Source organism: Somniosus microcephalus, chromosome 9 (genome assembly GCF_052327205.1).
Source record: "Somniosus microcephalus isolate GS21.2 chromosome 9, FLI_Smic_1.0, whole genome shotgun sequence".
NCBI classification, from domain to species: domain Eukaryota; kingdom Metazoa; phylum Chordata; class Chondrichthyes; order Squaliformes; family Somniosidae; genus Somniosus; species Somniosus microcephalus.
In genome coordinates this window covers 154,987,525-155,002,409 of record NC_140995.1, presented here as the reverse complement: position 1 = coordinate 155,002,409, position 14,885 = coordinate 154,987,525, and positions in this window count along the sequence as shown.

The window sequence follows — 14,885 nt, the reverse complement described above, 5'->3', positions numbered from 1 at the left end:
GGGCTGAGCAGCAGTGTTGAGGCCTATTTGCAAAGCTGCAGTGTGCAGGGCGTGGCAGCAGACCAAATCGTCCCTTCCCCCTTTAAGAGCTGGTCGGCGACACGGGGTCTGCTGTCAATCGAAAAATGACCGCACCCGCGCTGCGCCCCGCCTCGGCGCTATCCCTCTGCACCGCCGGCTTAGCGCCTAAAGATAGTAGTGGAACGCCTCTTTTAGCGCTCCAGCAACCTCTTAGGGCGAAGCGACTGAATTTCCGGCAAGGGGGCGCAACTTTGGGGCGGGCGCTAACTTCGGGCGGGCGCTAACGTTAGCGCCCCAAAACTGGCTATACTGAAATTCTAGGCCCAGATCTCTTCGGAGAGTAAACTAACCTGGACTGCCCTCTCGCTCCTCTGAACAACTTATAGAGCAGCATTGGCAAGGGCAAGGAATAAATCACCTGCCCACCAAATCAGCTATAGAGCATGCATGGCCTAAGAGTCCAAAGAACAGGAAAAGGGAAGAATAAAATAACTTAATGCTGAAAGAAAATAGAGAAACAGCCAACAGAACAATAAATATTCTGTAAACTGTAATCATAGGCAGCTGCTGATAATATATACAAATGTGTGCAAAGTATAAGCATAAATTTCTAGCTGTGAATAGGACTTTCATAGAATAAAATTCATATCATGAAATAGTAACATTGTGGTGAATGTCTGGCTAATGCAGAATTCTAAGCATCCTAAAAACTGACCCAATAATTTTAGGAATTAATTCCCCTTCGTTTTTTATCCATAAAGATGCATTACAACCAAATGTGGACAAGTTCTTAATCTAACCTATCCTCCAGATTGATGTCCTCAGCTGAATTCGTTTTTCATTAACACCCTACAGGCAACCAGCAGTGAACCTAGCATGAATCTGCTTTTATGATTTAGGCCATTGAGCAATACAAGGTCACTTCAAATATCTAAATCAGAATTGAATGAAATATGCACTGAATCTTCATCTGTTTCTAGTAGTTAGTTTACAAAACTCATGCCAACAAGTGGAGTAATGTCACCTTCTGGAAACAACTGGAGACCATCCAACATGTGCCCATTTGGAGAAGATCGCTGGTGTTACCGTACATCATATTACAACTTTTCAATTCCACTCATTTTAACTGTCAGCCTATTTAAAGTTTGATTTCCTACTGGAAAAATGACACTTCTTCTTTGAATTGGCCAAGATTGAGTAAAGTCCAAGGCCTAGAAATTCAGTGGCCTGCGCCACCAGTTTGCGCCCAAAGAGGGCTTTTGCGCCAGTCTGCAAACTTCAGGCGAAATTCAGCGTTGCGCTAATGGCGGCATTAGGCTGTAGCGCTGCGCCGCCACCGATGACGTCATCGGTGTGCGCAGCGCCCCGTTTCCGCGAAGAACGCCATATTAAGTCGCGCCCGCCTCTTCAGCGCCGGCCGCAAACAGCGACCGGTACACAGGGCCTACCTGTGGCGGTAGTGGCGGTAATTAAAGTGGAGGTGCGGCCGGCCGCTTTTTCGGCGGCCGCCTGCCCGCACCTCCTTCCCCGGCCTCCTCCACCCCCCCCCCGCAGCATTGCCAGCTGGTTTCCGGGAGCCCGGCACTTCTCCGTTCTGCCGGGCTCTTTTGCCGGCACTCACGATCGGGGCTCCGGCTGCTGCAGGCACCTCCCCCTTAAGAGAGGGAGGAAGGCCTGCAGTACCGCAGCCTGCCGCTCCGCTGCGGGTGGCGCTGCGGCCACTAGCGCGCCGATAATCAGTTTCAGCGCCCAAGCGGGGCGCCGAAACCCCTGTTTAGCGGCCGCCTTCCACTTGGTGCGCTGACACTGAATATCCTGCTTGCGCAAGTGGATCCGCGCGCAGCGGTAATTCCGGCGCCCAGGCGAGCTGGGCGCCCCAAAATGAATTTCTAGGCCCAAGAGTTTAGGATTTTGATTTTCTAACCAAAGAGAGAACTATGCAGCAAAATGACCATTAGTTTGGCAGAGGAAGAGAAAGATGAAAAGAAGGAGGAAGGAAGCAAAATAGAAGGAAAAAAAGAACTTGTGTACATATATATATTGAACTTTATTAAATCTTCAGGACATCCCACAATGAATGATTTTTGAAGCACAGTTACTGTTGTTAAGTAGGCAAACATGGCAGCCAGTTTGTGCACAGCAAGGTCCCACAAACAGCAATGAACAGTTAGCCTGTTTATTTTTGATTGAGGGAGGATGCTGGGGGAACACTTTTTCAATAGCGAGATGGGATTTTTAGATCCACCCGAACCAATGGAACAGGTAGACAGGGCCTCAGTTTAACGTCTTATCCGAAAGATGGCACTTCTGAAAATGCAACGCTTTCTTCGTACTGCATTGAAGCTTCATTCTAGATTATACGTGCATGTCCTAGATAATGACCAACAATTTTTCTAACTCAGAGGCCAGTGAATTACTATCCAAACAGTTCTTATCTTCTTCATTTTTAATAATATGAGACGCCTAACTTATTTTTGGATTATCTGAACCCAACCATTCTGATACCCGGAAGTGCTTGGAACATTATGAGGGTTTCATATTGTCATGCCTGATAAATTGCTGGACCAAAATATTGTTGTTTTGCAATGAAATCTACCATATTAACCAGGATCATGACTTCATATAAATGGGACACATTGGAATTTTATACGAGTGTTTCAACCAGTGCAGCAAACTAGCATCTAGCAAAATTTCAATGCCTTTGGGTTCGGACGCTATTATCAACATTTAGTGCAAGAAAGATTTAGTGGTCTTTGTTATGCGTTTTTCAAAGTTAAAACTGGTGTAGTGGATGCAATTTCATTCACTTTAAATCATTTTACAATACACAGTTATTTCTACTTGAAACGTTTCTGTGGAATAAAAGAAACATACTTCTTCCTTCTTTGGATGTCTGCCTTTTTTCTTCACCTTGATGATATTTTCCATTTCATGAAAAGTAACAGATCAGCCTCAACTTGACAATATAAATCAAAGTGCACAATTTCTACAGTTTTTGGAATCATCTGTCACATGTGGTCTGACCCTGCCTTAATTGACATAATAATGTGGTTATATATAAATTATTTATCATATCCATTAATATCCATATGCACATTTTCCGAAGATGATTATTCTTAGTAATACAGCAATATAAGTTGGTGTGCATAAGAGATTTACATTATGAAATTAGCACTCAGCAATGTATGAAAGAAGAACTAGTTTACCACTATTATTCTTTATCATGAATAAATAACATTATAGAAAATATTACACCATAAAGCCAAAGTTTCAATAACATTTTCTCATTGTTTTTCAAAGGCTATGTAGATTTAAAACCTGGTTTATTTGAGCTTTAATTCCACACCTGATGTCTGCCGTGTTGTGTCTACATTTGATTGGCACGCCCTCTAATTGATCATTTAGACCCTGCAGAAAATAAACTTAGCATGGAAAATTCTGAAAGGCAGAAAATCCACAAACATTTTGGAATTTAGTAATAAAATTTAAGAACAATTCGAAAATAGTCCTCTTTGTATAATGAAACATGTAATATTACAATAACACTCTTGAGAGCCATCCCATAAAATTGTGATCTGCTATATTCAGGTATTTTATTCGTTCATGGGATGTGGGCGTCGCTGGTAAGGCCAGCATTTATTGCCCATCCTTAGTTGCCTTTACAAGGTGGTGGTGAGCCTCCTTCTTGAACCGCTGCAGTCCGTGTGGTGAAGGTGCTCCCACAGTGCTGTTAGGGAGGGAGTACCCAGCGACGATGAAGGAACGGCAATATACTTCCAAGTCAGGATGGTGTGTGGCTTGGAGGGGAACTTGGAGGAGGTGGTGTTCCCATGCACCTGCTACCCTTGTCCTTCTAGGTGGTAGAGGTCGCGGGTTTGGGAGCTGCTGCCGAAGAAGCCTTGGCAAGTTGCTGCAGTGCATCTTGTAGATGGTACATACTGCAGCCATGGTACGCCAGTGGTGGAGGGAGTGAATGTTTAAGATGGTGGATGGGGTGCCAATCAAGTGGACTGTTTTGTCTTGGATGATGTCGAGCTTCATGAGTGTTGTTGGAGTTGCACTCATCCAGGCAAGTGGAGAGTATTCCATCACACTCCTGACTTGTGCCTTGTAGTTGGTGGAAAGGCTTTGGGGAGTCAGGAGGTGAGACACTCACCGCAGAATACCCAGCCTCTGACCTGCTCTTGTTGCCACAGTATTAATGTGGCTGGTTCAGTTAAGTTCCTGGTCAATGGTGACCCTCAGGATATTGATGGTGGGGGACTCAGCGATGTTAATGCTGTTGAATGTCAAGGGGCGGTGGTTAGACTCTCGCTTGTTGGAGATAGTCATTGCCTGGCACTTGTGTGACGCGAATGTTACCTGCCACTTATCAGCCCAAGCCTGAATATCATCCAGTTCTTGCTCCATGCGGGCATGGACTGCTTCATTATCTGAGGAGTTGTGAATGGCACTGAACACTGTGCTGTCATCAGTGAACATCCCCATTTCAGACCTTATGATGGAACGAAGGTCATTAATGAAGCAGCTGAAGATGGTTAGGCCTATGTAGGAATTATTAACGGGGATGGTGTTATTGTTTCTGGCCAGTCAGAAGCCTCTGAGCTGCTCCAGAGCCCCGTGCGGTTTCAAAGCGCTCCCCTTTCCTGGTTCTGCCGCCGGACTTATTCGGTAGCGATGTAGACAGAAACGAGACTCGTGGTTGGGTGCAAAACAGACCAGTATTTATTGAAACAAAAAAAAACAACTTAAAATAATGAATCCAACACACCTGTGCTCGATACAGCACTTTTAATTAACACAGTACACTTAATGTCCACTACAGCACTCTTTTGCTTAGTGCAACACTCTTTTACTTAAATACAGCACCTTTAATACAGTACACTCTTACTTAAATACAGCACTTTTAACTAGTGCAGCACTTTACTTCTCACAGTACACTTAGTGTCCACTACTGCACTCTTTTGCTTAGTGCAACACTGTTACTTAACAGGGGAGGAGAAAACGGACACAACGAGGGAAAATTGACTAAAATTACAGTTTTAACAAAATCGCCCTTAATTCCCACCCCTAAATACCTATCTAAGTTGCCTTGTGATGGGCCAGAAAAACTATGCTCACCAATGAAACGCCTGCTCTGTGCCCCTGCGGTCTTAGATTCTTCACCACCCTGAAATGGAGATACCCCAGTGTTTAAAAGTAACTGCTGGTATTCCACTCCCTTGGGCGGGCTCCTGAGTTGTAGATAGGGCACGGAGGTGAGGCTGCAGAGAGAGAGAGATGGCTTCCTAAGAAGCTATCTTATACCCCATTTGGAGCCGAAATCTTCCCGCCCAAATCCGGATGTATCTGGGCTATAGAAAAGGGAATTGATCTGTCCCATTCATTGTGATGGGTTTAATAAAGCTGTCTCCGTTTGAAGAAAACATGTCTATTTCCTTAATTGCTGAGTAAACAGCCCTTGGATGTTAGTGTAAACAACCTGATTGTCCTGTGGTCACGCCCAACTGCAATTGATTGGCAGTCTCAAGTGCTTAATCTCTTAAGTCAATATTGTAAAGCGTTCGTGTAAACAAAGTTCCTTTGTTCATGCTGACAGTCTCAAGCTAATCTTTTGAGTCAACATTGTAGCAGTTTCCCAAACCGCATTTGATTGACGGTTTAAATACCTTATTACTTCAGGGGCTGGGTTTTTTTTTAAATCCTTTGTCAGCCATCTTTGATTTTCCTTTTCACAGCACACAGGCTGTGTTGTGTCTTCTGCCACGAGGTCGGACAGCCATCTTTGATTATCCTTTTCACAGACACACAGGCTGCCTTTTCTTCTGCCACGAGGTCTGACAGCCATTTTTGATCCCTGGATTTTTAAAGGTGCATTCTACCCAGGTATTCTTTAATCAAAAATAAATCTTCAGAGCTGTAGAAAATTTCAAAATTATTGCAAAATCCTAGTCCCCCATCGGATACTAAAATTTGCTTATAGTATCCTGTCCAAAAGTGAGCAATAATTTCTGACCCCCCCACACACAATCTTCCCTTATACTTAGCTAGATCTATCTTTGATCCCCTGACACCTCCATCTCCCCTACCCAGAGAGAATCGCAGTACACGGTAGGCATCTATCGACAGAAAAACAAGATTAGTTAAATAATCAATACACGGAGGGGGTCCAATGCCCCTGCACCACTTGCATTCACAATAATACAAGCATGGAGGGGGTCAATGCCCCTGCACCACTTGTGACATAGTTTTTTAACATGATACAACCTCTTCAATGGGATTATCACCAAGCCAACATATCTGTTAAAAATACACATGGAAGAAAACGAGCTTCCTTTTTTTTATTAAAATGCAATTGCCTGACACTTTATTAAATGGCATTATTCTTCAGCCATAAATGTATTTCAAATTTTCACACTCTGCAAACACAACAATTCATAGGCATATGCAATTTATTCCATTAACTCCAAACAAGTAGCCCAATCTTATGGTTCGGAATTAAATTCACGCATTATTTCCCTTGGAGTTGGGACCAGTACATAATACAAAATATAAAATAATTAACAAGCTTTTGTAAACTCTCCATCTTAATCTGGATTCCAAATAGCAGCTTAAATGTTGTGGGCATCTGCCTCCTGCAGACCCCTCCCGTCGTGGGCTAAGGGTGCTCCTTCCTTGAGCATCCAAAAACACGCTGGTCCTCTGTACCTTCCGGAACTCTGAAAAAGACTTTAAAAAGAAAACATCTAGCCAGGTCCCCTGGCTCGGGGGAGTGTGATCAGGTCCCATGACCTTGACTCACATAGATACTCTGGGACAGTTCCATACTTAAAACTTATACACTAATAATTACCACTACTGAATTGCAATATAAAAATGTTTTAATGTAACACAATTCTACCTAATCCTCTATCCATATTACTTGGACAAAGCTATACACAAGCGTCGCCCATCTCCGGGCGGCCAGCCTAATCCCTGTTTTGGCTGCCACAGGCTGCTCGCTGCAGCGTGGCTGGACTGATTCCAATTTCCAGTCCCTCGCAGCTTAGGGCTGCTGATTGGGGACTTCTGCCTTTTGGCTTCTCCCTGACTCGGGAGTCTGCCCTGTTCCATTGGAAAGCTGGTGACCATACTTTCTTGGGCTGGGGTACCCAAAGAGACCTCCTAGGGAGTGTCGCTGGTGGGGCTACCCTGGCGAGCAGACCCTTAGCTCGGATCACACTCCTTGCTGACTGGGGACCTCCTCCCTCGGGTCCCTCCCTTCCTAAACCTGGGCTGGGGACAGGCAATCCCTTGCCACCGGCTGCTGGTGGCTGAGAGCCTTCTCCTTCAGGTCTAAAGCCTGGTTCAGGCTCCTCCCCGGAGTCCTACAAGAGAGGGGGAATCGCTCGGGCCAAGTGCTGGGGAGCTTCTCCTCTCATACACGCGACTGCGCCTATGTGTGCAGTCTGTGTGTGCATACGCGCTGCAGGCTGGGGATTTCTAATCTTGGGTACAACCCCAGCTGCCTGTTCCCCTGCACCCTGCTTAAACAACGCGCATTGTTTAATATAACTGGCAGCCTGCCAGTAATTCTGTTCTAAATCCTTTTCCCTTAGCAGTGCGGCCTTAAAGGTGGTGTCTTGGGCTTGGACCTGGTTTTGGTCTGGGGCCAAAGCTATCCCCTGTGTGCATCCCTTGTCCTGGCATACTGCTACCGGACCTGCTCTACAGGGGTCCTAGAACTCTCCTTCCTTGCCCCCCCTGCTTAAACAACTTACACTGGTCATGAATGGCTGCTCCCCTAATACAAGCCACAGTGCCTGCCTGTGCAGCCTGTGAGCTTGTACCCGCTGCGGGCTCGTGATTTCTGACCTCAGGTTCACTCCCAGCTGCCTTTTCCTCCTGCTCTTTTATTTCTTGTATGAGGCGGACGTTCTCCTCCCGCACCCTCATCTCATTGCTCTTGGCCTCTGCAACTAGGCACGTCAGGTACTCTGACTCATGCCTCATGTGGCTTTTGCCCTCACTAAACTGGACCACCAGGTGCTCTATCTTGGCCTGGTATTCTTCAACCTCCCTTTCCCTATCCCAACTCTCTGCTCTAGATTCCCTAAGCCTGTGGGTAACTTCCCCAAGCCTGCGGGCACCTAACCACAAACAAGCCAGTGGGATAAAAAGAAAACCAATAACTGCTGCTCCCTCCAGACCCAAACCACCGTCTGCTACATTGCACACCATTGCCGACGCTCCTGCCGTGGTTGCCATTTTGTAGGAATTATTAACGGGGATGGGGTTATTGTCTCTGGCCAGAGCCACGTGCAGTTTTGAAGCGCTCCCCTTTCCTGGTTCTGACCGCCGGACTTATTCGGTAGCAATGTAGACAGAAAAGAGACTCGTGGTTGGGTGCAAAACAGACCAGTATTTATTGAAACAAAAAAAAAACAACTTAAAATAATGAATCCAACACACCTGTGCTCGATACAGCACTTTTAATTAACACAGTACACTTAATGTCCACTACAGCACCTTTAATACAGTACAATCTTACTTAAATACAGCACTTTTAACTAGTGCAGCACTTTACTTCTCACAGTATACTTAGGGCTAGAAATTCAGTGGCCTGCACCACCAGCTTGCGCCCAAAGAGGGCTTTTGCACCACTGTGCAAACCTACCGCGATATTTAGGGGGGCACTAATGGCGGCGTTAGCCATTAGCGCTGCGCCGCCACCGATGACATCATCGGTGTGCGCAGCACCCCGCTATCGCCCCGCTGGCCATATTTGGTTGCAGCCGCCTCGCCCGCGCCGGCCGCAAACAGCGACCAGTACACGGGGCCTTCCTGTGCCGGTACTGGGGCGAGTTAAGGTGGAGGTGCGGCCGGCCGCTTTTTCAGCGGCCGCCTGCCCGCACCTCCTTTCCCGGCCTCCTACACCCGCCGCCCCCGCGGCATTGCCGGCTGTTTCCAGAGAGGCCGGCACTTCTCCTTGGTGCCGGGCTCATTTGCCGGCACTCGCGAGCGGGGATCGCGCTGTTGCAGGCACCTCCCCCTTAAGACTGAGAGGAAGGCCTGCAGTACCGCAGGCTGCTGTGCCGCAGTGGGTGGCGCTGCGGCACTTAACACGCCGATATTCAGTTTCAGCGCCCCAAGCGGGGCACCGAAACCCTTGTTTAGCGGCCGGCTTCCACTTGGGGCGCTGAAAGTGAATTTCCCGCTGGCGCAAGTGGCTCCGCGCGCAGCGGTAATTCCAGCGCCCAGGCGAGCTGGGCGCCCCTAACTGAATTTTTAGCCCTTAGTGTCCACTACAGCACTCTTTTGCTTAGTGCAACACTCTTTTACTTAAATACAGTACTTTACTTCTCACAGTACACTTAGTGTCCACTACAGCACTCTTTTGCTTAGTGCAACACTGTTACTTAACAGGGGAGGAGAAAATGGACACAACGAGGGAAAATTGACTAAAATTACAGTTTAACGAAATCGCCCTTAATTCCCACCCCTAAATACCTATCTAAGTTGCCTTGTGATGGGCCAGAAAAACTATGCTCACCAGTGAAACACCTGCTCCATGCCCCTGCGGACTTAGATTCTTCACCACCCTGAAATGGAGATACCCCAGTGTTTAAAAGTAACTGCTGGTATTCCACTCCCTTGGGCGGGCTCCTGAGTTGTAGGTAGGGCACGGAGGCGAGGCTGCAGAGAGAGAGAGATGGCTTCCTGAGAAGCTATCTTATACCCCATTTGGAGCCGAAATCTTCCCGCCCAAATCTGGATGTATCTGGGCTATAGAAAAGGGAATTGATCTGTCCCATTTATTGCGATGGGTTTAATAAAGCTGTCTCTGTTTGAAGAAAACATGTCTATTTCCTTAATTGCTGAGTAAACAGCCCTTGGATGTTAGTGTAAACAATCTGATTGTCCTGTGATCACACCCAACCGCAATTGTTTGGCAGTCTCAAGTGCTTAATCTCTTAAGTCAATATTGCAAAGCATTCATGTAAACAAAGTTCCTTTGTTCATGCTGACAGTCTCAAGCACTTAATCTTTTGAGTCAACATTGTAGCAGTTTCCCAAACCTCATTTAATTGACGGTTTAAATACCTTATTACTTCAGGGGCTGGGTTTTTTTTTAAATCCTTTGTCAGCCATCTTTGATTTTCCTTTTCACAGCACACAGGCTGTGTTGTGTCTTCTGCCACGAGGTCGGACAGCCATCTTTGATTATCCTTTTCACAGACACACAGGCTGCCTTTTCTTCTGCCATGAGGTCTGATGGCCATTTTTGATCCCTGGATTTTTAAAGGTGTATTCTACCCAGGTATTCTTTAATCAAAAATGAATCTTTGGAGCTGCAGAAAATGTCAAAATGATTGCAAAATCCTACACCTAGGACACAGCCCTGAGGAAATCCTGCTGCGATGTCCTGGGGCTGTGATGATTGACCTCCAACCATCACAACCATGTTCATGTTTGCTAGGTATGACTCCAGCCAGTGGAGAATTTGGCCCCCGATTCCCATTGACTTCAGTTTTACTAGGGCTCCTTGATGCCACACTCGGTCAAATGCTGCCTTGATGTCAAGGGCAGTCACTCTCACCTCACCTCTGGAATTCAGCTCTTTTGTCCATGTATGGACCAAGGCTTTACCAGTCACTATAGTGTATACACCAAAAAGGCATTTACCCTGAATTCTGAGTAAAAAAGATAGCATAACACAGATGCAAATATAATAAATACTTCACTGTAAAGGTAACAACTGGAAACCCATGTTTCATAGCTATTATCCATTAGTTAACAATCTCTCTCCAACTTTTCTCATATGTACATCTTTATACGCCTTAATTGTAAGTTTAGAACAGACAAAAGAAAAACATCCAAGGAGATGGCCGCCCACTCATTATTGTAACAAAAGCTTTTTTGTGAGGGAGCTTTGGCCTAGGCTTCACGTTTGAAGTGGAAATTTTGCCATACATTTTGCCACTGGTATCTCCTTTAATCTTACTGCATTAATGATCTAGCATTGGCAAAGGAGAGGTCAGAAACTTACACTGACAGAATGTAGGCCATGCAAGGCAGAGCTCAATTAGGGAAAGATTGTCTCCTTAAGCAAAGGATATGTTTCAGAAACTCCAGATATTCTATTTTTAAATCTTACTGCTAGATTAGGAATGTGCAGTGATCCAGATCAGAGACTGAAAGACAGTAGAAAAGAACAAAAGGACACAGACATGAAATAGTCACTTTGAAGTATTCAAAAAGTCATCTATATGTACATTGAATAAAAGTGAATGCTTTGGCTGTCACTGGACCGCAGGGTAACACGTCCCAATTTTACAAGACATGTTGCCGTCTCCAGAATTCCTTCATATGCTTATTGCACTGTAGGGTGCTAGAAAGGTGTTGGAAACAGACACAGGCTTGTAAATTTTAACTTTAGGAAGACTATTTTTATAATAATGATTCTAGTATGTTACTCATTTAAAGCCATCTTAATAATAACAATTTTTCAGCAGTTCAGGAATGAAATACTAACAAATCCCGAAAAAAAGCAACGCTTACATTGTAATGCTATCTTTTCATTTCTATACAAACCACTAAATTTAGTTCTTTGAGCAACAAGCCCTGCATGTATCTATAAAAAGGTGAAACTAAGCATCTCAAAATTTATCATGGGCTATAACTCACTCTTGAATCTCCTGAGAGAAAGTTCAGCAAAAACGTTGAAGTAGTCAAAAAGTCATCTATGTGTACATTGAATACTTCGGCTGCTACCAGATTGCAGGGTGACACTTTCCAATTTTACAAGACATGTTGAGAGTAATTTTGACTTTGTGCGACAGAATGAAAACGGCCGATATCAATTCAGCCGCCTTTTACAAATCGCTCCTGATTTTCCTTTATATTGTGTATAACAGGCTGTTGAATCAATAACGCTCATTTTATAATATCATTCAATGTCAAAATTGCCCCTGTTGAGTCTCCAAAATACAATTGCACTGCATTTCCAAAGATAGTCAAGAAAACATCAGAGTACAAAAGCAAAATACTGCGGATGCTGGAAATCTGAAATAAAAACAGAAAATGCTAGAAATACTCAGCATCTGTGGAGAGAGAAACAGAGTTAGCATTTCATGTCGATGACCTTTTGTCAAAACATCAGAGTATCTATCTGTCCTCACATTTACAATGTTTAATACTGGTCGGTTGTTTTCTACTTCTGACCTAGAAGCACAGTAGCTACCATGTCCTTCATCGTACCTATACTTACCTTTACACCTTCAATCCTGTTCTTATTCAGATATTTTCCCAGTATTTTTTTCCAAACAACTCTGTTCCATATATCTACTATTCTGTGGACATCAATTTCATCTAATGATTTGCTTCACTTCAGGCTTGTTAATTTTTAACCTGTCTCCTTTTGTTCTACACTCACAATCCAAGCCATATATCTACTTACATTTAAATAATCTATGCCATTTAGCAATTTAAGGACATAATGCCGGTAGAAAAAAAGGATATAACTAGCAGTAAGATAGATACAGAATCCATATGGATTGATTTAAAAGATAAGGGATCCATCACCCTAATAGGGGTATACCATAGATAACCAAATAGTGGAAGTGAATTGGAGGAAGAAATAGGTAGGCAACTACCCCCAAATAAACTGGTAGGAAGAAGTAGCAAAAGGATAAAAGGGAATTGAAGGCTAGAAATTCACCTCCTTTGCACCTTCCGTTAGCGCCTCTGGGGGGGGGGCGCGATAACGGGGTGATAACGACTTACCGCCTGGGCTCGGTGATAGTACCGCTGTCCGCAAAATTCACCTGGAGGTTTGTGGCGCCGGTAACCCCTAGCACCACGATCTCCAGTGCCTGGAAATTGTGATGTCATCCAACTGCGCAATGCCCCAGTAGCACCCTGGACCCGAAATTCGGTTTCCCGCCCCTGCAGCATCGCCGGACGATAACACCAACAGCTGCAGGAGGTGTTGTTCGGGAGGCCCGGCACTTTGGGAGTGCTAATTAAAGGTAAGGCTGCTGGTCTGCAGAAAAAATTTGTTTCCATCCCTTAGGTTGCCATTTGAAAATGTTTAACTGCCGTGATTGATCAGCTCTGCACTCTGTTAGAGTGCTTGGGGTTGATTGTCGAGGATCCCGGCTGCCGTCGGCGACGAGGGACATTGTTGAAATGCAGAGCCTGCAGCAATGGCCCTTCCCTTTAAGGGAGGGAAGAAGCCTTGGATCCCAGCAGTACTGCACGGGACATTGTGCAGCGCTGCGCCTCTACCACCACCCCGCCCCCCCAGCTTGGTTTTGTGCTCCAGAAGGGAAGTGGTAGCGCTTGATTTAGAGCTCCACTTCCTTCCTGGAGTGCTAACACTGAATTTAGAGAAAGCTGAGAATCATTAGCGCCTGGCGCTAATTTTTCCAACTTTCAAAATTTAGCGCCCCAAATGGGGCGATGACGAATTTCTCCCCGAGTTTTTATAGTGTATACAGGACTCCTTTCTCACTTAGTACATAAGAAGTCCAACAAGCAAATAATCAGTGGCAAAACTTTAAAAGTGTAATCAACAGAGTAAAGAGAAATGTATTCCACTAAAACAACAACAACTTGTATTTATATAGTGCCTTTAACATAGTAAAACATTCCAAGGCGCTTCACAGGAGTATTTTAAGACAAAAAATTTGACACTGAGCCACAAAAAGAGAAATTAGGGCAGATGACCAAAAGCTTGGTCAAAGAGGTAGGTTTTAAGGAGCGTCCAAAAACAAGCAAGTTAATTATGGGGCACCGTGGATGAATAAAGTACTAAAGGAAAAATTGAATCTAAACAAAAAGACATATAAGAAGTACTTAGATACTAAAGGAGAAAAGGACAAAAGGGAATATGAAGAACTTTGGAGAGAAGTTAAAAACAAAGAGAAATTACAAAATCGATATATCAAGGAATATAAAAAGAAATAATGAAGTGTTCTACAAACACATAAATAACAAAAGGAGAATTAAAGTAGGGATAGGGCCACTAAAGGATGAGCAAGATAAACTCGCAGGTAATGACAGAGAAAAGGCAAAAGTATTGAATAGCTACCTCACCTCAGTTTTTACAAAAGACGGTAACAAAATAGACACTTCACTGGAGGATGAGTTTAAAAAGAGCTTTAATACAGCTGGGATAGAAAGGGAGAAAACAATTAACAAGCTAGCAAAAGTAAAAGAGGATAAAACCCCAGGTCCGGATGCTATGTACCCATGCATGCTAAAGGAAACTAGGGAGGAGATAGCAGAGGCACTAGTTTATATATATATAAACTAGTGCCTATATATATATACAAATGTTTCATAGAAGAGTGGGTAGTTCCAGAGGACTGGCAGACAGCTAATGTTGTTCATATATACACAAAGAGAGACAGAACACAACCTGGGAACTATAGACCAGTCAACTTAATGTCAGTGATAGGAAAACTATTGGAACCTATACTAAAAGAAGAGATAGAAGAGCATCTAGAAACAGAAAATGTCATTAAAAAAAAAGCCAGCATGGATTCAAAAGGCTAAGTCATGCTTATCTAACCTGATAGAATCCTTTGAAGAGTAGGCAAGGGTAATGCAGTAGCTGTCATATACTTGGATTTTTAAAAGACCTTTGATAAGGTACCACATGGTAGACTCATGACAAAGGTTAGGGCATGTAGAGTCAGGGGACAAATAGCTGAATGGATAGCAAATTGTCTAAAACATAGAAAGCAGAGAGTAGGGGTCTTCTTCTTATTGTGTCCACGGACAGTCTATACATAGATAAATGTGAGGTCATGCACTTTGTAGGAAAAGCTGAAACATCACCTATACCTTAGAAAGTAAGAAAATGAATAAGGTAGAAG